This window comes from Cebus imitator, unplaced genomic scaffold (assembly GCF_001604975.1).
Source record: "Cebus imitator isolate Cc_AM_T3 unplaced genomic scaffold, Cebus_imitator-1.0 Scaffold75, whole genome shotgun sequence".
Taxonomy (NCBI): domain Eukaryota; kingdom Metazoa; phylum Chordata; class Mammalia; order Primates; family Cebidae; genus Cebus; species Cebus imitator.
In genome coordinates, this window is record NW_016107390.1 from 1,641,817 (window position 1) to 1,666,179 (window position 24,363).

General features: G+C 37.6%; 1 protein-coding gene and 1 non-coding gene across 3 annotated transcripts in view; both read left to right on the forward strand.

The window, feature by feature from the left end:
• SMYD3 (SET and MYND domain containing 3) overlaps positions 1 to 24,363 on the forward strand; it is a 713,156-nt gene that overhangs the window by 307,387 nt on the left and 381,406 nt on the right. The gene's annotated exons all lie outside the window — the stretch shown is intronic.
• On the forward strand, positions 4,790 to 4,894 carry LOC119471816. The gene has a single exon (XR_005200905.1). It is a non-coding gene; the product is annotated as a U6 spliceosomal RNA (small nuclear RNA).

The window sequence follows — 24,363 nt, forward strand, 5'->3', positions numbered from 1 at the left end:
AGAATGTTTTGCTGCTCTTGCCATTTTGATGTATGAAAGGGAAAGTTTGAAAGGGGACACAAAATCAGGGAAGAAAGAGAAGAAGGCCTAGAAGTAAAGAGGGAAAAAAAGTGTGAGTACCTGGAGAGCTTGAGAGTACCGTAGTAGCTGTTTACCGCTCGGAAGAACCGAGTGTAGATTTGCAGGAAATGTGCTGCTGTAGCGCTGGTGGCTCCTTCCTGAGACCATCTCTGAGGAAGTAAGAGAAGACCACTGGGCCTGTGTCTAATGTAACTATAAGGCCTCTCCATCCTTTTTGCTGGTTATAAATGACAACTGATTTGATCTGATTTATACGGTGGGGAAGAAACCTGGAGAGGAATGTGGGGCTGCCAGTGTGATAGTGGCCGGTGAATGAATGGTGGCTTGCTGTCTTCATACGGTAGGCCAAACCACAAGACCACTGCTGGGGTTGCCTCTTTTCTCATTGCCTAGGGACTTAGTCTAGTATACTGTGTAGTGTAAGTTTTATTGAAGGGTATGTAAAAGAAAATCATACAAATAAACATGTTCTGAAGAATTTATGCATCAACACAGTCTAGTTTAAATCTCCAGTTAGTTGATAATTTTGCTTTTTATGGGCAAGTCTTTTCATTGAACTATTTCTATATAATCTTACTGTATTTTAAATGTTAATTTATTCTTCAAATCTCTTCTTCCTTACTTTCACCCCAGAATTTTTTCAAATATGTGTATTTCTACCAACGTGACTCTCAGGTTGTCTCTAATTTGTCAGAGGCTGAAGTGCTGTATTTTCTTAACTAGATGTAATAGATGAGATATGACAATAAATGGGGCCTAAGGATATTTCTGAGGAACACTTTTGTTTGTTTTAACATGTTTTATTGGGCTTAACTAGAATATAGAATGTAAAACAATCTTAATATAACTTCTTCATTTTCTTAGCATATTCTGTTCTTAATTAGGTGCTACTTATTAGAACTCCTCCAAGATTTCCTATAATTATTACATTGAAAGCCTCCATTATCAATTGAAATGCATCTTTTGTAACTAATTTCTTCTTTATTTTTTATTTTATTTTACCTTTTACCTTTTAAAGCAATGAATGCATTACTGTTGCCAAGAAAATGTAAAGATCCTGGGAAGACTTATTGTTCCTCTTTTTCCCTAGAGAGACCTAATCTCAAATTCACTTTATTTATTAATAATTGGATTGAAATAAATTTAATCTAATATTTACTCTTTAAAGAATATGTAGGCTGGGCATGGTGGCTCACATTTCTAATCCCAGCACTTTTGGAGGCTGAGATGGGTGGATCATCGGGTCAGGAGTTCAAGACCAGCCTGACCAACATGGTGAAACCCCGTCTCTACTAAAAATACAAAAATTAGCTGGGTGTGGTGGTGCACACCTATAATCCCAGCTACTCATGAGGTTGAAGCAGGAGAATCGCTTGAACCTGGGAGGTGGTGATTGTAGTGATCTAAGATCTCACCACTGCACTCCAGCCTGGGCAACAGTGAGAGACTCAAAAAAAAAAAAAAAAAAAAAAGTAATCATTACTAATTTTATTTCTTTCCCCCAATCCTTTTAAAGTTATGAGGAAATAGCAGTGCCTTTTAACATTGATAGGTGCCATAATTTTGGATTTTATTTTATTGTAGCATTTACATTAATTGTGAATCTGGGCTTTAAAAAAGCCACACATAGGTTAGGAACAGTGGCTCACGCCTGTAATTCCAGCATTTCAGGAGGCTGAGGTAGGAGGATCACTTCAGCCCAGGAGTTCAGCACCAGCCTGGGCAACATAGCAAGACCTCGTCACTACAAAAGAAAAATTAAAAATGTGCCACATTATTTTGGAGCTTTAAGATTTAATGACTGCCCTGCTGGGTTCCAAAGTTGCATGAGTTCTGTAGCCCCTTTCTTTTTGCTGATTTCTCCAGTTAGACCTCTTTTCTTATAAAATAAAAAAGTAAATACGTAAATAAAATAAAAATTAGCTGAGCATGATGGCACATGCCTGTGGTTCCAGCTGCTTGGGAGGCTGAGGAAGGAGGATTGATTGAGCTCAGGAATTCAAGGTTACAGTGAACTGTAACAATACCACTGCACTCCAGTCTGGGTGACAGAGTGATGCTTTGTTTCAACAACAACAACAAAAACAACAACAAAAGCCACACATAGCCTTCTCTATATCCATTTGTAAGTGAAAGTTCTTAAAATCTTCAAACAATGTAATAGTCTTAATTTTTTTCCATAGTAACACTTCAGTGTTTCAAGATTTTCAGGTTGGATCTGTTTTTGTGCAGTGGTTATCAAACTTCAAGGTGCATCAGAATAACTGATTGCTGAAGTTTCACATTTAGTAGGGCTGGGTGGGACTCGATTACATTTTGAACAAGCTCCTGTGTTACTGATGCTGCTGGTCTGTGGCCATATTTCAAGAATAACTGTTACCATATTTGATTCTTACAAGAACCCAGTGAGATCTTGGACAGAAACAGATGAGGAAAATGAGGCTTGAAGACACTAAGATTTTTTTCCAGCAACACATTATGAATTAATGGTTGAACAGGCACCGGAACCCCTGAAGACCTTTCCAGTTTTCTCCTTTCATGGCAAGAGTTTAGTTCCCAGAAGACATCTCTCTCATTTCAAGTATATTTGATATTTTTGTCTTATTCTTTTCAGAGCTATTCATGTGTTTGGATACACACCCCTTAGTATTCACATTTATTTATAATATATGCTTAAAATTTTCTTGTCTTTCAGTTGCGTGACTAATTTTTGTGCCTAGAGATGTTCTGAAAATGCAGTGTCTTTCTGTAGAAACAACAACCTTATATAACTTGTTGAGGCTACCCAAGGTCAATCATGAGAAAATTGAGTTTTTTACCCACAAGCCTAGTCCTCTGGCATTTTTTCACTCCAACTTGTGGTGATGGTTCTAGGCAGGACCATTATTTGTGGGTCCAACAAATGAGGAATGATCCAAGACAAGGAATCTCAAAACCGTATCACCAGACCCTAGCAGAAAGGCTCTGTACTGATTTCAAGGATATTTTTATATTTTGCTGCTTCCATGGAGAACTGATAGTTGGTCTTTAGTTGGTACCAAACCATTTAAACTCCTGTGTGTAAAACAGTGACATACAGAATGAACTGTGAGGTGCATTTTCTCTGTCTTCCCCCTCAGTTTCTCTCTAACTACCTTAGAGTATTCAGTATGTGGGGCGTGTGGAATAGTGTCTTAAACCCAGTGTCAGCCAATCATCACTGTTTACCTATTGAATGTTGCATGGTAAGCTTTGCTAATGCAGTGAGGAGATGCTTTGTATGTTTCTGATACTGGCTTTTCTAGTTCCTGCTTTCCATTTTCTCTTGCTTTCCTTCTGTTCTGCTTTGATTTTGGTCCGTTGAAATACCTTAATCCAAAATAGAAGTAGGGAAGAAAAAATAATAGCTGGAGAACAAACTGAAAATCTTGACCTCGACTATCTTCTGTTTGTTGGCTTTTTGTGTGTGGGTTGGGGAATGGGACAAAGAAATCGTCATTTTTTTTGAATTTAGTCTAATTGAGTAATAATTTAAATCAATGTGCTTCAGTGACTGCCCACTTCCCATGCTTTTTAATGCTTAAATAAAACTCACAGTATATGCTATGGTCTGTGTGTGGTGCTTTACATGTACTATTTTAGTTAATCCTTTGTTAAGCGGTATTATTTTGAGGAAACAGAGAGAGATTGTGTAATATGGCCAATATCTGACACTTACTGAGTGATAGACTTGGATCTTAAATACTAGTCTTTTGGACTTCTGCATTTAAGAACTAGTCTCTATTACCTTTCCTTTGAGCTCCTTACTCAGAGAGGAGTTGTAATAAGGATTTCTCTAAATAAATTAAACTCTACAAAAACAAAATACTAACTTTAAACTACTCTCCATATTTTTCCTTGTTTGTTACCATACCAGTTTCTTTAAACATTTTCTTGAAAAGAGAAATTCACATGTTGCTTTTAGAAACACGTGTATCCAAGCACATACAATGGACAGTATTTTGCCTTTGCTGTCCCTGGGAGTTTTTGTTTTAGTTATTTGGGTTTTAAAAGTGGCATATGATGGCGTTTCAATTTGTCATAAAACCACAGAGTGCTACCATGATACATACATCAATGAATTGTAGAGTCTCTTTTTCTTTATTTTGCCCGTGGACATGTATGACAGCTTTCAGAAAAAAGGCAGCCACCCTAAGTGACTCATATCAACTGTTTGTAGGGAGATAGGTTGAAGATTTCTCCCAGAGTTTATCCGTGTAAAATCACTTCTTTAGCCTTTCCTGTGTCTTTAAAACCTTTTCATCTCTCTTATACGTCCCTTCTTGTTATAGGAGTATATATCTTAATAACAAATTTAATGGAGTATTCAGTCTTAGAACCAGTTAATATTAAGTATATAATAAAAACACACATACATTTATCCAGTCAGTCATGGCTCCATCATGGAATAACTGTTACCGATGCTTGCATTGTTCCCTTGGTAGCTGAGTAGCTTTGAGAAACATCATTCCTGCCGGTCTTAGCTTCCTTATCTCTGAAAAGGTGATGGTAACTTCTCTTTAGATATTTGTAAGAGTTGGATGAAATAGTGTGCATTGTAGCTGAAAGCACCTGTGTGCAGTGGGGTGGGAGGGAGGACATGACAGTGAGGTACCTTTCTCTCTAAGAACTTAGAAATAAGTTTGCCCTTTGGAAAACAGTTATAAAATCGAAATAGAATGGCTAGTACATGTTGCAGCAGCACATATGCTAAAAAATCAGAATGAGACAGAGAAGATGAGTATGGCCCCTGCACAAGGGTGACATGCAAATTTGTGAAACACTTCATATTTTTAATATAATAAAATCTAAAAAAACACAATGGCAAAATAAACATACAGACCTCTTTTTTTTTTTTTTTAAGGCAGGGTCTTGCTCTGTCACCCAAGCTGGAGTGCAGTGGCATGACCTTGGCTTACTGCAGCTTTTGCCTTCAGGCTCTAGTGATCCTCCCCGCTAGCCTCCCGAGTAGCTGGGACTGCAAGTGTGTGCTACCATGCCCATCTCCTTTTTGTGTGTTTTTTTGAGACAGAGCCTCGCTCTGTCGCCCGGCTGGAATGCAGTGGTGTAGCCTCGGCTCACCGCAACCTCCCCCTCCTGGGTTCAAGCTGTTCTCCTGCCTCAGCCTCCCGAGTAGCTGGGATTACAGACCCACTCCACTATGTCCAGCTAATTTTTGTATTTTAGTAGAGATGGGGTTTCACCATGTTGGCCAGGATGGTCTTGATCTCCTAACCTTGTGATCTGCCCGCCTTGGCCTCCCAAAGTGCGGGATTACAGGCTTGAGCCACTGTGCTTGGCCCTTTTTTGTGTTCTTAGTAGAGATAGGGTCTTACCATATTGCCCAGGCTGGTCTCAAACTCCTGAGTTCAAGCAATCCACCCACCTCGGCCTCCCAAAGTGCTGGGATTACGATGTGAGCCACCACACCTGACCCAGACCTCTTAAACACATTATGGGCAGGCCTATAATTGAGCTCTTAAGATAGATACTTTTTTAAAAAAATATGTCAACCAGAAATGTTATTAACTTGTGGCACTTTTAAAAAGCAAACTTATTACAGAGTTTCTGTTTGGGATGACAAAAACCTTTTGGAAATAGTGGTAATGGTTACACAACATTTTGAACTTAATGCCATTGAAGTGTACACTTAAAATGGTTAAAGTGAAAATTTTATATTGTATAAAAAATATTTTTTGAAAAGTACAGTGAATATTTGCAGGCCTCCATTAGGCATTATCTAGGCCAGAGAAAGCTAGAACTAGGATCATCCTGCACAGATCCTGTGGCAAGGAGATCTCATTTTCAGAGTCCAACCTGGAGGTTATAAACTCTACAAGCTCAGGCTTCTGATCTCTCATGTTCATGGCTATATTTCTAGCTATAGGCCAGAACATGCTGAATGAATGAATAATCCGATGCGCTTCATGGTGTATGCAGCTCGTTGCTGTTGCTATGGTGCCAGACAAAGCAACATTCTGATTATGGTTTGACTTCCTGTGCAGGGAGGAAACGTGCAGGTCCGAGGATGGGTGTCTGGTCCTTTCACCCATTAGTGTTTTATTGTAAATTAATAAATCCATATTTATTACACATTCTTAACATTCCCAAAACAAGTTGAAGTTTTACAACTTGACAGCAAGAGGTATGCTAGATACTTTTTTTTTTTTTTTTTATCATGAATGCCCTCAGTACATGTGAGGAATGTGAGCCACAAAAGCTATTGATAGGACAATGAAAAAGCTGTTCTTAGGAGGACTCACTAGCAGTATTTCCATCAATAGGTGCTCACATGAACTAATGCTTAAAAATGGTTTTCTTGTACTTTGCATTGTCATTATCTCCCAGGAATGGGTTTCATTATCGTGGGGTTGTTTGTTTGCTTGTTTAATTCATAGTTTTCTATTCAAACAATGACTTTTTAATCATGTTTGTTTCAAAAAAGATGAAAAAAAATAGTGGTCTCTTTAGGGCTGCAGTCTTGCTTAAAAATGAACTGAATCTGGAAATATTTTAATTAAGCAATTTAAAAGTTTCAAAGCTTGTAGTTTTAAGATGCGCTTGTTTTTTTCACAGTTTTTAAAAAGCAAACTTAATGCCGTAATTTGGGTCTTTTTCTCAGGCCTTTCAGAAAGTTAGCAATGAAACAAGAATTCTGAATTTTGTTTTTTAAACTCACCCATCATGCTGTTCTCTAGTTTGAGAGTACTTGTACATGGTAAGGGACTGTGAGGAAAAGTTGTGAAAGACTTTGAAATGATTTTTTTTTTTTTTAAAGCGTGCTCTGTCTAGCTCAACCATCCAGGTTAGCTCTGCCTTTCATTGTCTTTGAGCTGTACTAGAGTTGTGTGCATTGTAGAAAATAGACGATAAAGTACAGTATTCTTGTCCATAACATGCCAATTGTGTTTGGAGGATGCATTAGATTATTGTCCTATGCATATTGACTGGTTTTGCAGATTTTACATCTTGCTGGCATTTCTGTTAATTTGTTTCTTCTTTGAAATCTTTTAAAAATTAGACTTGGCATCTTACTTGTTCCCTAATTAGTGAGTTAAATCTTTTATATGTGTTTATTAATTTTGAGAATTATTATTTTACTTTACAGAAAATTATTGCTTAACAATACGGTAAAAAAACGCAATTCTGGGAATTAAGGGAACTATTTATGTTGCTTTGAGCAAGGTACTGAACTCTGGTTTTCCGCATTTGAAAAAGTAGTGAGGTTCACTGAGACAAACCTCTACTCTGTGATTCTATGATTTTATGATTCTCTGATTCCACAATGTAATATTCTCTAAGCCCAAGGCCCACCGTCCTAAGTTTGTTAATATTTAGATAAATTGGCGTAGAATCAAGGAACTAAAGTATCTCATGTATATAAAAATTGCGTAAGTGCATTTTGGTCTTTTTACCACACACGTGCACATAAATTACCATCATACAAGATACTTTGTCTGTTGTTTGTAATTCCTAAAAAGAAATTATCAACCTGGTGAAACCCCATCTCTACTGAAAATACAAAAATTAGCCGGGCTTGATGGCAGGTGCCTGTAATCCCAGCTACTCGGCAGGCTGACGCAGGAGAATCTCTTGAACCTGGGAGGTGGAGGTTGCAGTGTGCCGAGATCGCACCACTGCACTCCAGCCTTGGGATAGAGTGAGACTACCTCCAGAAAAAAAAAAGAACAGAAATTATATTACTTGAGTTGCTGTTGACAGTTTTCAGTAGTGAGTAAAGGAAGAGTAAGCATTATCCAGGCAGCTTTTTAGATAAGAAGAAAAATTTATTTGCCTGTAAAAATTCTTGGCTTATAACACCATCAGTGCTTATAGAAAGTGATGGCTGTTATTGTAGTCTGAGACTTTTAAAAACAATTATTATGTTGAAGAAGCATTTCTAAAACATCCAGCCTTACAGAGCATTGCATTAGGAAATGTAAGAAATAAATTGAAACTTTCACTATTAAGCATCAATATGATAGATATGTCTGAGTCACCTTAGGCTACTGTAACAAAACACTGCAGGGTGGGTGGCTTAGAACACAGAAATTTATTTTCTCATAGTTCTAGAGACTAGAGCCTAAGAGAAGGTTCTGATCCACTAGGTTTTTAATGAGGACTTTCTTCCTGGCTTGCAGTTGGTGTGTTCTTGCTGAGTCCTCACATGGCCTTCCTCTTGTAAGACCACAGGGACGAAGGGAGCAAGTGAATGAGCTCTCTGGTATCTGTCTATCAGGACACTAATCCTGTTGTATCAGGTCCCCAGTCTTATGACCTCATTTAACCTTAATTACTCTCTGAGAAGCCCCTTCTTCAAATATAACCACAGAGGGTTAGGGCTGCAACATAAGAATTTGGGGAGGACACAAACATTTAGTCTGTAATCTGTGATACTGTTAGGCAAGAAGTCACATATCTGAGGTACAGATTAAGGATGGTAAGAAGTAGTCATCTCCAAAGGAGGCCTGGTCATTATTGAAGACAGCCAGGAGTTGATGAGTTTGATGCCAATCTAGGTGCTTTTATAAATAAAAGATACTTATTATACTGACCCATTACTATTTATCTGTTCTAATTTTTCAGTGGTGACATGGTTTTCCCAATAGGAGAAAAGGGCAATATACTTGCTTTTCTTTTAGTTTGGATTTTAAGCCTGGGACCTTTTTAGGTCAAGGTGTATCTTTAGATTGTTTCAGCAATTTGTGTAACAGCATCCCAGAAAGGACTAGTGTCTTGTGTTCTTCTAACTCTTGGTTTTTCTACCTAACTGCCTTTACTGGTTTGGTGCTAATGGGAATACTGCCATTTAGGGAAAAATAAAACATGATCTTTTGTGAATCTTGGGGTGGCTTACTTGGTTTAGAATAATCTAGTACGTGTAGGTGGTGTTATGTCCAGTCCTTTGGCTTTACTTCCATGCCTAATGCCTTTTCTCATCATTTATTAAAGCTCTTTGACTTCTATATACATCATGTTACTACCTTGTAAATCCTTTTAGTAATACTTTTCTATTATGAAGGTGTAAACACTGTTGTTTCTACCCCATTTACGTCTCCCTGTGTCATTTTTATAGGACTTTTAACCTGCAAATGTTCCAGGTTATTGATTTAAAACAGCCAGCCAAATAGTAGAAGCTTCTTTCTCATCTGTGATGAGCTGACCTGTTTCCTTTTCAAATTCAGTTTGGAAATCTCAGTTTTCTTAATCTTTTGATTAAGATTAATCTTTTGAGCTACTACTTTACTTCCCTGATGTTTGCAATTTAGCAACCTATGATTTTCAAGACTCTATACCAATAGCACACATGAGATAATAATAATTATTATTTTGCTGCTGGACATTCTTCCCTAGCTAGTCAGGATTTTTATTTAATTATCTTTCTTTATCTTGTAGGAAATTGAATTCCTATTGCATATTCCTTCATTTCTCACCTTGCTTCTTAACATTGTTCTGACCATATTTAGGGGATTTAGCTTGGATATTGTTGGCTTCTTTATCTCTTATGCCAACCTTCTATTTGGCTACATGGTTAGAGCTGCCAAATTAAATGGCATCCAGTAAACTGTATTTGGGTTTGTGCATGAAAATGCTTTGAAGACTCATTTGATGTTTTCTTTATAGTTTCTAGTTACTCCTCAAGTTTATAAATTAGTCTAATTGAAAAGTATTTGTTGTCAGAAAACTACCTCTTTCACATGCAAATTTCATTGATTGTCCTGGGCTTGTACAGACTTTCCAATACTTTTGTTGATGGAATTTGTCTTATATTAAACATTGTAGCTACTTGTTTTTGGTTCTGGACTGTAGCTTTCAAAAAGCAACATGGACAATTTATAGGGGACTTAGATAAAAGCCATAAATATATTTATAAGATAAAGTTAGAAAAAAGCAAAAAAAAAAAAAATAAATAAAAATTAAAAAAATAAAAATAAAAAGACGATAAAGTTAAAGGGGCTAAAATTATTTAGTCTGTTAAAAATGAGGGTGTAGAGAAATTTAGCAATGTGCTAAATGTGTCTTCTCCATATTAATTATGCTCATTGTACTTAGGGGCTCAGTTAGTGTCTTCTCAGCCAGATCTGGAAAACCTGGTATTGTGATTTTGCTTCAGTATTGTCATTAGGAAGGATTTAGGTTTGACTAATGGACGTGATGCTGAACATTGGAGTGAATGTCTGGGGAGGAGACTCATTGTGGAATTGGCCTCGTGTGTCTTACTTCCTGTATAAGATGGATTAAGGGTAAAGAAGGTTAAAATGTTAATGTGTCTTCCAGATACAGGAGTCTAATCTGATTGCTGTCATCGGTGTTATCTTATTTTTCTACTTGTGACTCAAGGCGCTTTATATGGTGGAAGAACAGCAAGGTGAATCTGTTTCATAAGTTTATTTCTTGGATAAGGCTGGTGAACAGGCCCAGGTGGACTTGTGTGGAGTAGTGGAAGGAGCACTGTACTGGGAGTCATATGTGAGGTGAGGACCCAGCTTTGCATATAACTGTCTACCCGACCTTGAGCCCATGACATTCTCACTTCAGTCTCCAGTTGGCCCTTCTTACTATGTGGGAGATTGATTAGAAGAATTCTTAGGTCCTTTGGATCAGCTCTATGTGTGTCAGTGGGAGTGAGGTTATAATTATAGAGGAGGAAAAGGTGATAGAGATGCTGAGAGATGGGCAGAGTAAAGCAGAGAAAAAGGCTGTAGTAATAGGAGAAAGGGAAAGGAAGGGAGACGGTAAGGAGGGTGTTTTCAGCGGGGAATTGATAAGAGTGTTGTGGTTACCAGAAATGGAACTTTCTGAGTTTTCAAAGTTGATCTCTTTCTCCCTCTCTTTAATATGCTGTATTTCAGTTATGGTGAGAACAACAGTTGTGAGTTTTTACCCAGTCTTTCTTTCTAAACATTAGATTAATGTGGCAGAATTTATGACCATTGGCTCAAGTTTCTCTTTCTGTTTCTTTTATATGTAGCCTAAAATAGTACCCTTTCTCTGAAGATTTCAAGTAATTCGTTTTATTATTAAAAATGCCCCCTGTGAAATAAGAAAAGGTAATTATCTCTACCTTATCATTGGGGAAATGAAGGCACAACATGATTAAACAATTTATTTGGAAATTTAGTATGCTAGTGTTAGAATTCCTTTTTCAAATCGCTCTACTTGACTTCTCTGCTTTAAGTTGTGTCTGAGCATCTGGAGGATATGTTAGTTAGCCACTGGTGCTTGGCATACAGGTTGTAGAAGTACTAATATATCTCAGAGATGGACATCCTCCATCCTCTTGAACTCATCCCCAAAGCGCACCCCTATGTGTCTGTTTCATAATTCAGTAACTAAATTTTCTTGTAAATAAAACCATACAAGAAAATTTGCATACCCATGGGGTATGCTAACATTTTCTGTGTTTTTTTGTAGAGGAGATCTCTGGTTGTACGAAGTGTGAATCATGAAATGATAAAACTTATATTTTCTTTGGATTTCCTGAGTCCTGTATATGTCAAATAGGACGTCGGATGTAATGCCATTACTGAAGTCTCAGCTTTGGGGAGTGGAGAGGATGTCAGTTGACAGCCTGAAATACTTTGTGTTAATGTTGTAAGTCCCCAGGTTTCTTGCATCACAGCTGAGTATAATGTGAAGGATACCTCTTATTTCCACTGGAGTTGAGAGTAGTGTAATCTGTTTGAAGGTAGGATGGAAGGAGAGTACAGGAAAACCTTCTTCTGTGCAATCATATATATTATAAATTTTTAAAACACTCTAGGTGAGACATTCATTTGCCTTGCTCTCTTGAGGCACTGCTTTGCATAGCCATTTCTCTCAGTGGAATGAAACCTCTGTTCACAAGAGCACTTGTTTACACATCACAGAGGCCCATGGTTCCTACCACTTCTCAAGGATGGGAATGCATGTAGAGAGATGAATGATAGTAATTTTCATAGCTTAAGTGATCACTTTATCTCTAGGAAGCAAATAAAACCCATATGCTGTACATATTATAGTAGAATATATTCCTTGCCTGATACTTTGTTGCATTTAAAGCACATCACATCTCTTTATGACTCCTTATATCTTATTCTCTGTTTATGTCAGTTCTGGCAGGTGTTTATAAAGGGAGGCATCTCTTGCTGGAAACTAGTTATAGTCATTACCCATTCTCTTCTGCCTTCCTGAGTTTTAAAATCAGGTGGCAAACTTTTGCATCAGCCTCCAAAATCAAATCTTCATGACCTGAGTGGAATGTATAAGATAGAACAAATACATACACACACACATACACACACACACACACACACACACACACACACACACACAGAGATTATGTTTTCCAATATACGTATATGTATATATATTTTCTACTATATATGTGTATATATATTTTCTAATATAGGTAGATATGTCTTTTCTAATTATCTATATTAGAAATCATGTTTCCTTTTTTTTTTTTTTCAGACAGGGTCACCCAGGGTGGGTGCAGTAGCACAATCACAACTCACTGCAACCTCAACCTCTAGGAATCAAGTGATCCTCCCACCTTAGCCTCCAGAGTAGCTAGGACTATAGGCCTGCATTACCATACCCAGCTAATTTTTTTTTTTTTTTTTTTTTTTTGTAGAGACAGGATCTTGCTATGTTGCGCAGGCTGGCTTTGAACTCTCTGGCTCACATGATCTTCCTGCCTTGACCTCCCAAAGTGCTGGCGTTATAGGCATGAGCCACCACACCTGGCCTCATGTTTCCTTTTAATTGAGTACTTAATTCACACCTTTTCCTCTTTTGGCTGCTACTCTGATAGCAAGTAGGTCCCCACCTTTACAGAACATTAAATCTGACCAGACTGAGAGCCACTGTGAACATGGGCCCTAAACCAGAGCTTTTGGAATAAGAAGGAATAGCAAAATCCAATCTTTCCCTTCACTTAGAAAGAGACAATGGATGGGAGGGTCCAAACATAGAAGGCCCAGAGCTCAATGCCAACATGGAAACGAAAATTTCTTGGGAATTAAGTGTAGTGCCCCCTCATCGATTCAAGGTTAAGATGAGATTTGAGAAATATGTATCTGACCATCTGGCTTCTTCTCATAGAGACTGCCTCACTCTAGCACTTTTCAAAATGTTTTTCTTTCTATTACATTTCCCAAAGGGGTATTAAATCTAAAAGAGATAATGAATCCGAAAAAATCAGCTGTCTCACAAGAAATATTCCTAGATAATGATTTTTGGTTGCTAAGATTATCCAGCACATTATTTCAGAATGACGAAATTGAGAGCAATCTGAGAAAACAGAATTCAGTGGTGGTGACATTTGTTGACAGGTTTATATGTAGGACACACATACATACAATCCCCATTTTTTCAGTGTATAGGTCAACAGACCAAGACCTCTCATTACCAAAATAAGTTATTTTCTTTTTTTTTTTTTTTTTTTTTTGAGATGGAGTTTCGCTCTTGTTGCCCAGGCTGGAGTGCAATGGCGCGATCTCGGCTCACCGCAACCTCCGCCTCCTGGGTTCAGGCAATTCTCCTGCCTCAGCCTCCTGAGTCGCTGGGATTACAGGCACGTGCCACCATGCCCAGCTAATTTTTTGTATTTTTAGTAGAGACGGGGTTTCACCATGTTGACCAGGATGGTCTCGATCTCTTGACCTCGTGATCCACCTGCCTCGGCCTCCCAAAGTGCTGGGATTACAGGCTTGAGCCACCGTGCCCGGCCCAAAATAAGTTATTTTCTACATTACAGTGAAGAGGACGACAGAGGGAAAGACGATTTCTTGGAGGGCAATTGAAAGGCCTTTTGCAAAAGGTCCATGAAGTGGAAGGACTGGAGCCCAGTGCCTCGTGGCTTTCATTAGCTTGACCCCTCCTCTTCTTTGGTTATAGTATCCTCAGTGGAAGTTGTTTCTTCTGCATGTTCTGCTGGCGGCGGCCCCTCCTCCTCCTCCTCCTCCTCTTCCTCTCCCCCCCCCCTTCTTTTCTTCTTTTCTTCTTTTCTTCTTCTTTCTTCCTGATGGGGATAGAGGCTTGAGTGTTTCTGCATACATTCCTGCATGGCCTTGAACTGGTTTATATAGTTTGAGCCCTTGAATCCTATGTCCTATAATGGAAGCAGGAAAAGGTTGACTTGAACTGTTCCCTAATGGGGACTCTTCTGGCCATTTCCCTAAGGCCTGGGTAGTTTCAGTTAATGTATCCATTTGGCAATATCAATCTGGGCTCCTCATAGGAATGCTGCAGTCATCAGCCACCAGCTCTGCATTGATTGGAGTCTGATGGTTTTTTTTTGTTTTTTGGTTTTTTTTGGTCACAAATATGATTCACACTTTCCCTTCTGGCTAGCAGTAGAACATGGCTGCAGGCTGGCACCTAGACCTCACAGGAGCAGCAGTGGCAGCTCTATTTTATTAAAGACAAAGAAACTTCTCTTTATTGAAACTCCCTCACTTTGGGGATCTTCAAAAGGTTTGCTTGCTGAGGAGGCCCTAATGAGAGACATGGAGTGGTTCTGCCTATTATTATTTTCTAGGCATGCATGCACTCGTCCAGTCATTCATTTGCTTATTTCAGTAAATATTTATTGAGCAGGTATGATATGGCAAGCATGAAAACACTTCCACAGAGCAAGTAACCCTAGTGGAGCCTATCCCACTTCAGTGATATTTTTGACTGATACTCTGTCTACAGCATTTCTGAACTGTATGTAAATGACTCCCGGACTAGGAGATTTAAAGTGGCATTGTGTGGTATCGTTCTGGGGTTCATTCAAGTTCAGTCTTTAATCTTCTTTTAAGAGTAGCACCAATCATCTTTTGGGGCTTTGCCTTCCTCTTGAATCATCAAATTCTTGAAGGTCATGAGTGCTACTTACTTGATTCCAGAAGGACTATCTCTGGTCCTTGGCATTGTTCATTCAAGTGATTGGCAATTGCACACCCAGTCCAGATTTACAGTTGAGATCCTATGGGAAAGCTCCCTTCTCCTGCCATTTCACCTTTGGAACTGTTGCTACACTCTGGAAGATTTTTCCAATGACTACATCTAATTAGAAGGATGAATAAATTACTGAAGCAAGTAAAATTATCTTGTGTGTCATAACAATAATTAACATTCAAATAGAAAGCTGCTGCCATTTTTATAAACATCACTAAATGGAGGCAGCACCCTTTTTGAAAGCAGGAAGCAAAAGAGTACTCCCTCCCTGGGAGAGTTGCAAGGCTAAATGTTGAGAACATCTGTCAGGTTGAGATTGATGTCATTGGAGAAATTCTTTAATTCCTCTACTTAATATCTAAATCCTTTGAAGTAGCAACTTTTTTATGTACTAATCATTATTCACTCTGTACTCATAGCTCTATGTATTTTACTTATGTCTTCCGTCTTTCGAGAAGGAATGGAAATTGATCTAGTCACAAGACATTTTTTTGGACTAGGCTTTAGTTGGAAAGCAGTTCCCGCCTTTTTAGATCCCACCTTTCAACAATTCCATGCTCATTCCTTGCCCATTAAATGTACCTACCTTTGTTCTTCTTAAACGTTTTCTGCCCTGAAAATGTTTATTCTTCTCCATAGTGCTACTTTGGTGTGGTCTCTTGATTACATGTTTGTGCTTTTTGCTTTTCTATAGAGTAAGAGTGATAGTTGCTTTTATTTATTCATTCAGTAGACTGCCATGTCTAGAATTTATTTAGACAATTGAAAGGGGAGCTTGGAAAATAATGAGTTGTTAGGGTTTTTTTGCTCTTGTTCTTCTTTTAAGTCTATGAACTCTTAAATGATGTTTGGATTGTAAATGATGTTTGGATTGTAAGTGATGGCAGGTAATTTAAGAAGACAGCATTGAATTTGTAAATTTGCTCATAATTGAGAGATTATCACTAGTATACTCCTGTACTTTTCTACTGAACGGAACATATATAAGCAGAGTATATTAACGTTTAAACCACCTCGTTTCTTAATATTATGAACAGTTGGCTCTTGTGTTTTGAAAAGATTTGACCAAGTCATGAATAAAATCAGATCTTTATACCCTCAGGCCAAATATAAATCACAGTGGTTCCTGTAATATCCAAATAGCAGGCCTAAAAAAATTTGAAAGTTTCTTTTCTTTTTCCTTTGTATTTCACCAGTTTGGGTTAAAGTCTATAGTAGAAATACTTAGATTTCACCAGTTTGGGTTAAAGTCTGGGAATTCATACATTATGTATGTATCTTGTATATGCATCCTTTTAGCTCAGGAGTAGCTAACCTCACCATCTAAGGGGAAGAGCCAGTTTTAGCAGTGTCATCAACAAAAGGCAATGTAGCCTGGTGTGGTGGCTCACACCTGTAATCCTAACACTTTGGGAGGCCAAAGTGAGCAGGTTGCGTGAGCTTAGGAGTTTGAGATCAGCCTGGGCAAAATGGCAAAACCCTGTCTCTGCAAAAATAACGGTAATTTGCCAGCATGGTGGCATGCACCTGTGGGCCAGCCTACTTAAGAGGCTTTGGTAGGAGAGTTGCCTGCGCCCAGGAGGTCAAGGCTGCAGTGAGTTGTGATTGCTGTGGGACCACGTTCCACTCTGGGCGACGGAGCAAGACCTTGTCTCACAACAATAAAAGCCTATGTAAGCGTTAATCTCATGGCTTTGAATATATGTCTTCCTGTTGCTGAGGGTCAGACCATGCAAGTCTTTGCTAATGTTTTAAAGAATCAAATGTTACTTTTTTGTTACAGTATCAGTTCAGTTCAAAATAGTGTTTTGTTTTTTAATGTTTATCTCTTTCTGCCAAGGGCTCTGAAGAGCCAAATCTACTCCTTCTTGAGAGCCAGACAGTGGTGAAAGGATGTGGGAATGGCCGGTATCCACTGGCACTTATGGGTGTAGCTGAGGAAGGCTAATTTTGTCAACTGACCTCTGATTTTGGGACTCCACAGTTTGTTTCTGAGACTAAGTATCACATAAAAAAGAATTTATTTTGTGGTTACTGATGAGGGGTGTGGGCTGAGGCCTGGAGGACTCAGTGGAAAGGAGAGTTCTGGAATGAAATAAAAAATTATCTCAGTGATTTTGTGTAACATTAGTTTAGAGTTAAACACTTGGTTTTCATTATTTTGCTGTTTTTGTATAAATATTTCTTCTAAAAGACCTTGGAAGATGTGGTAACTTGTGTCAGTACAAATTGCTTTTCATAGAGAATATGTTTAAGAAAGGAAACTCCTTCAAGTAAATTACGTATTTAAAAAAAAAGTTTTTATTCTGTGTTCTGCACACTATTATGTACTTGGAATTCATGACTACTTTACACATGGTTCATTTACATTGTATTTTAAAGCCCTCCTTAATGAATAATTGATAATTAAGTGATTGATATATTCTCCCACCTGACAATCACATATGCCAGTACGTTGCCCTCTATTTTCCAGGAATATCTCCAAAAAATGTTTGAAACTTTCCCTAGCAAATGTCATTCATAGATCTTAACAGATGAGAAGATATTCCCTAGCAAAATCATAATGAATGAAAGATACTCTGTTTCCACAAACTGAGTGAATAATCACTCTGTGAATGCCCCTGTCTTCCTTGATAGCTCATAAACCACTTCCAGATCTGTGATAGAAAATATAGTTCAAACTTAAGTAGTTATGTTTGAATATTGAAAGTGTTTGAAGGTGGTAAAGGGTTTTCAAGTCTAGAGTATTCGTATACTGTAAAGGTTATTTATAGGAAAAAATAAACTTTTTATTTAATAAGTGGACAGTTATTACTCTAGATCTCAAAGAACAAAGCATTTATTTTACCTGAATGGTAAAAGTACCCATGGGTGCTTTTTATCTCCTATCAGCTGGATAACACTGTTTATTATAATAAGCTATGTAAAAATCAGCTTGAAGCCTAACTCTAATTTTTGGTGCAATGCAAAGGGATATTTACCATGTTACAAAATACGATGACACAATATTTTGTATTTGAATATAGTTTCGTAAATATGTTAATGTTTGTATCACCAGTGTGCTTTCTACATAGGGCACAGGCACAGTTATCCCTTGAGCCGTAGTTTTCCCCCAATACTTTCTAAACTTTGAGGTATAATGTATAAATGAAAAAATGTATATATTTAAGGTTATCATTTGATGAGCTTTGAATGTAGACAAATAGATATTTATGTAACCCGGATTCTCATTAATACCTAGAAGATTTTCATGACCTTAGAAAGTATTATAATATTTCAGGTATTTCTTATTCTAAGAGTAGCAGAGATTCATTGACTGATGATCACAGGAAACCTCAGTTTAATTTATCAGGTGCTTGCCAGTTGAAAGTATAAAGACAGGCATATGTATAATAACTAATAATTAGTAATTGTTGAGATTCCACTCTGTACCATGTAATCTTTTAGCCCCTGGAATAGATCCAGTATTAAGAAACAAATGTAGACGTGCCGTGGCACGTACCTGTAATTCCAGCACTTTGGGAGGCCAAGGTGAGAGGATTACCTGAACTGAGGAGTTCGAGACCAGCCTGGCCAACATGGTGAAACCTCATCTCTGCCCAAAATACAAAAATTAGCTGGGCATGGTGGTGTGTGCCTATAGTCCCAGCTACTCAGGAGGCTGAGGCAGGAGAATTTCTTGAGCCCAGGAGGCAGAGGCTGCAGTGGGCTGAAATTGTGCCACTGCACTCTAACCTGGGCAACAGAGCCAGACCCTATCTTAAAAACAAGCAAACAAGAAAACGAAACAAATGTTATCATGGCCGCATAATGATGTTTTGGGTAAGGATAGACTGTGTATACAACGGTGGTCCCATAATATTATAATGGAGCTGAAAAGTTTCTACCACCTGTCATAACTTTGCAGCATAACACGTTCCACATGCGTTTGTGGTGATGTTGGTGTTAAAAAACTCTATGGCACTGCCCATTCTATAAAAGTGTAGCACATGTAATTATGTGCCATATATAATACTTGATAGGGATAATAAATGACTGTTGCTGGCTTATGTATTTACTATATTATACTTTTATGATTCAGTACACTCCTGCTACTTATTAAAAAAAATAAAGTTGGCCAGGTGCAGTGGCTCATGCCTGTAATCCCAGAACTTTGGGAGCTTGAGGTAGAAGGATTGTTTGATACAGGCGTTCGAGACCAATCTGAGTAGCGTAATGAGACCCTGTCTCTGCAAAAAAATAAAAAAATAGTCGAGTGTAGTGACACACATCTGTAGCCCTGGCTACTCAGGAGGCTGAGGTGGGAGGATAGCTTGAGCTCAGGAGTTTGAGGCTTATATGAACTATGATCCCACTACTGCGCTTCAGCCAGGGCAACAAAGGAAGACCCTGTCTAAAAAAATAATAATAAATAAAAATAAAACATAAAAAAATTAGCGTAAGACAGCCTCAGGTAGCTCTTTCAGGAGATATTCCAGAGGAAGGCATTGTTATCAGAGGAGATGACAGCTCTGTTCCTTTATTGACCCTGAATTCTTTCCGGTGAGATATTACATGGAGGTGGAAGATAGTGATATTCATGATCCTGACCCCATGTAGCCGTAGACTAATGTGTGTGTTTGTGTCTTCATTTTTAACAAAAAGGTTAAAAAGTTAAAAAAAAAATTAAAAATACTTCAAAGCTTATAGAATAAGGTTATAAAAAAGGAAATGTTTTTCTACAGCTGAATAATGTGTTAGTGTTTTAAGGTAAGTATTATTACAAGAGCCAAAAGGTTAAAAAGAGTTTATAAAGTAAAAAAGTTACACTAAGCTAAGATTATTACTGAAGAACGACAAAGCCTTTTAATAAATGTAGTGTAGCCTAAGTGTACAGCGTTTATAAATTCTGTGGTAGAGTGAAGTAGGTGTTCTAGGCTATCACATTCACTTGCCACTTGCTCATTCACTGGAGCATCTTCTAGTCCTGCAAGCTCCATTCGTGGTAAGTGCCCTACATGGGTGTACCATTTTTATCTTTTATACCTTTTTTTTTTTCTTCAAGAGACAACGTCATACTGTGTCACCCAGGGTGGAATGCAGTGATGCGATCATGGCTCACTGTAGCCCTGAACTCCTGGGCTCAAACAATTCTCTTGCCTCAGCCTGCTGAGTAGATATGACTACAGTTGTGTGCCAACATGCTGGGCTAATTTTTTAAGTTTTTCTAGAGTTGGGGTCTCGCCAGGTTGCCCAGACTGGTCTCAAACTCCTGGAGCCAAGCAATCCTTTCATCTTGGCCTCCCAAAGCATTGGAATTATAGGCATGAGCCACCATGCCCAACCTTATACTGTATTTTTACTGTACCTCTTCTGTGTTTAGGTAAGTTTAGATACATAAAAGCCTTCCATTGTATTCAGTTGCCTGCAGTATTCAGTACAGTAACATGCTGTACAGGTATGTAGCCTAGGAGCAATAGGCAATATCATATACCCAGGTGTGTAGTAGTCTGTATCATCAAGGTTTGCATTAGTATGCGCTGTGATCCTGACACAAGGATCAAATCACCTGACAGTGAATTTCTTAGCAAGTGTCTCTGTTGTTAAGAATACATGACAGTACTCCAGTCCTCTCAGGTATAAGCTCTTGACCAGTGATGACACCTGCATTCCCTACCCCCCATTCCCCTGAAAAAAAAGTGATCTAAAATGTTATGATTTAAAGCAAAAGGATATGCAAAGGTGAATCAGACAAATTAAAATTGAAATTAAGAAGGGATTATATTAATGTCATATAAAAATAATTTAAGCAAAAAGCAATAAATCAAATAAACTTGATATCTTTTATAAAATAAATACACCTTTTTTTCAATTGATTGTACACAGACAACATTGGTTCTACCTCACCCAGTACTTGGAAACAAGGAAACTTTACTAGACCAAAGTAGAAATCAAAGCTACTTAGAAAATTAGAATACAGAACCATAACATGTACAGAAAGGAAAAAAATATATACTCAGAAATTTATAATCTTAAAATAGTAATTTGTAGGCTATGAAACCATAGAAATTACTTGGTATATTCTCTGGAGTTTTAAAAAAAGAAACCACAGAAAATAATCTTCTGGTTTAAAAAACAAAAAAGATCAGAGGGTTGTTTGGAAAATAACATGAATTTTGCAAATAAAAAACTGAAAAGTTCTGTAATACAGTAGTGAGAGGCCATAAGTACTGCAAGAATATACAAAGAAATCTGGAAACTTTTAAGAAATACAGAAGATTACTTGGAAAGACATCATAATGTTTGTAGATGATAAGACTGAGCATTATAAGATGTTAGTCTTTGTCGACTACATTTTTTGAAAGCACTTTTCCAGATAAATTTTCAGTGTTCATTTGGAAGAATGAAAGGTAATGGTGAAATGCCATTTGGCAAAAATTAAAAGGAAATGTTAATGCTCAAATCTTAGGGAGAGTTTAAGATAGGTAATCTCATATTACTACTGTTTTGTGTAAATTGATTTGTATTTTGAGACAAGCAAATTTAGAAATATTTATCAAGAGTCAGAAATAATTTCTAAGTCATAGTATAATTTCTAAGTAGGCCAATGAAAAAAGAAAAATTAAAATTAAGAAAAAATTATTCGTAGTGATCCTCCGTGTTTGTTGAAACTAGTAATTGTACTATTTTTTAATAGCAAAAAAACAAACAAAAAACTTACGCAGTGTGGGAGTGGTTAAGTGAATTATAAATAAATGTAAAGAGAAGTTACATGCAAGCCTTAGGCATATTTAGTAATATGGAAAATAACTATGCTGCAATATTAGTTGGATTAAATAACATATATAATATATATAATAGTCTGATATTTTTAATTGGGCATATTTCTAGGAGGGGGGAGAAAATCAGTGTGATAATTCTTGATTTTAGGTTAATGAAAAATATATCATTTAGTTATTGCTTTTGATAATCAGGAAATAACACCAAAATTATTTTTTCTTAAGCTGTACGATGCCACATTCCCTTTTTTTCTTTTATGTTATTCTTTGGTTTCTGTATTTTCTATAATGATCAAAAACCAAGAACGAAGCCGACTCAGAATTAAACTGTAACACATTCTGGCTTTGTGATCGAAACTTGAAAGTCAAAATTATTTCCATAATCTATGAAAAATGAGTTTATTGGTATGTTTTAGACCTAAGATTTCTTGCTGTATCCTTTTTTTTAAAAATTATTTTATTTTTGAGGCAGAGTCTTGCTCTGTTGCCTGGGCTGGAGTGCAGTGGCACAATCTCAGCCGTCTGCAACCTTCACCTCCTGGTTCAAGCGATTCTCCGCCTCAGCTTCCCAAGTAGCTGGGATTAAAGGCATATGCCACAATGCCCAGCTAATTTTTGTAGTTTTAGTAGAGATGGGGTTATACCATGTTGGCCAGGCTGGTCTCGAACTCCTGACCTCAGGTGATCACCTGCCTTGGCCAAGTGCTGGGATTACAGGCCTTGCTGCATCTCTAGAGCTGGAACTCAAACTTGAGACTCCTAGTGCTGTCCATTGTTATTCTGCCCCTGAAGCATCTTTTTTTTACCTGTTGTCTGGGACAAGCAAGAGCATTTTGGTGACAAATCTAGGACTTCTGTTTGCTAGTCCAGAAACATTATTTAGTTTTTAGCTAGTCCACCTTTTAAGCTTGCCCTTTTCATATATATTGTTAGAGTTTTTTTTTTTTGTGGTTCTGTTTGTGTGTGTGTGTGTGTGTATGTGTGTGTGTGTGTGTGTGTGTGTGTTTCTTTTTAAAGAAAGAAAGTCTTTTGCCTTGTAACTCATTTTCACTAATTTTCCTTCTCTTTGTTTGTTAAATTAAATTTGGTGTTTTTCCTTCTGATTTACAATTTCTGACCCCATCTTCCATCCTGTCCATTACAGTATGGAAAATAAGCATGAACTTACCCATGACTCCTGTGCCTTGGCATCTGTCTTTTGCAGAGTGCATGGATTGCTATCCAACTTAATTAGCTGGTCAGTGTTAAATTTGTATAGGTGGAACGGATGTAGGGAAGGACATACAAGCTTTTAAAAAACCCAAGATTTCTAAGGAATTCAAATGAAGTGGAGACTTCTTTTCATATTAAAGCAATGTAAAATGACAGAAAGAATTATAGATATAAAATTGTATATTACAAATTGCAAATTTAATTGGACTAGAGTACATAGCAAGTGATGTTGAACCTCCTACCCTGAAAGAGCCTTTGTCTTGCAAGTATAGGATAGAATTGGAACACAGGAGCCTTTTACATTGACATTGTATAGGTGTCATTTGTTTCACTGAACGCTCCTTTCTAAAGCTGGGCAAAGCGTAATGGCAGCAAGGTAGACTTGCCGGAACAATATACATGACTTTTAGACCCAAGCAGGTAGAATGCTTGACATGATTCCTCTGGGTGCAGTGAATTTTTGTGTGTGTACAGAAAGGAATGACTCTTAATACTTCTCAGCAGTATGCTATGGTTTATTTTCCTCTCATAGTAAAAAAGAATCATTCCAAAGAAATAACAGTTATAAAGTACCACACCTTGTAAACTTTCTCCATTCTTTTTAATTCCCAGGTATGTGTGACAGGGTAGAAGGTTTGGTCCCTTTTGGGTGTCTGCAGCCAAATTTTCTTCACAGATTTTGCTTCTACCTCCTTCGCAAAAGTGGAAGAATGCTTTTCCTATGTCGTTAAAAAGATATTTAAAAATCAGTATTTTGTGTAGTGCTTTTCATTATTTTGGAGCCATTTTTGTCTTAACAGGGAGGCAAAAAACTGTGACTTCCTCCCTAAAGTACTTCCTACCCCTACATGGCTGAATCTGGTAGAGGTTCATTCATTTTTCCCATACTTATGGAAATACACATGTAATTACATGAAGGTGCTATCTGTATATGCTTTTATTGGCTTTTGAAACATTTTATAGCTTTTACTATGTGTCACATGCTATTCTATTTATGTTACATTGATTATTTAATATTTAACACATATCCATGAGGTTTACTATTAAGATTTTATGGCTCAGAGAGAGAATTTTGTCAAGGTCACATAGTGACTAAGTTGCAGAGTAAACCCAAGCAGTCTGGTTTCATAGCACAACTCCCTGACCACCGCATTTTGTCTGCTTAAGGGAATATGCATAGAGAATATTGGAGTGCCTTGCTTAAAAATGACTAAAGGAGGCCGGGCGCGGTGGCTCACGCCTGTAATCCCAGCACTTTGGGAGGCTGAGGTGGGTGGATCACGAGGTCAAGAGATCGAGACCGTCCTGGTCAACATGGTGAAACCCCGTCTCTACTAAAAATACAAAAAAATTAGCTGGGCATGGT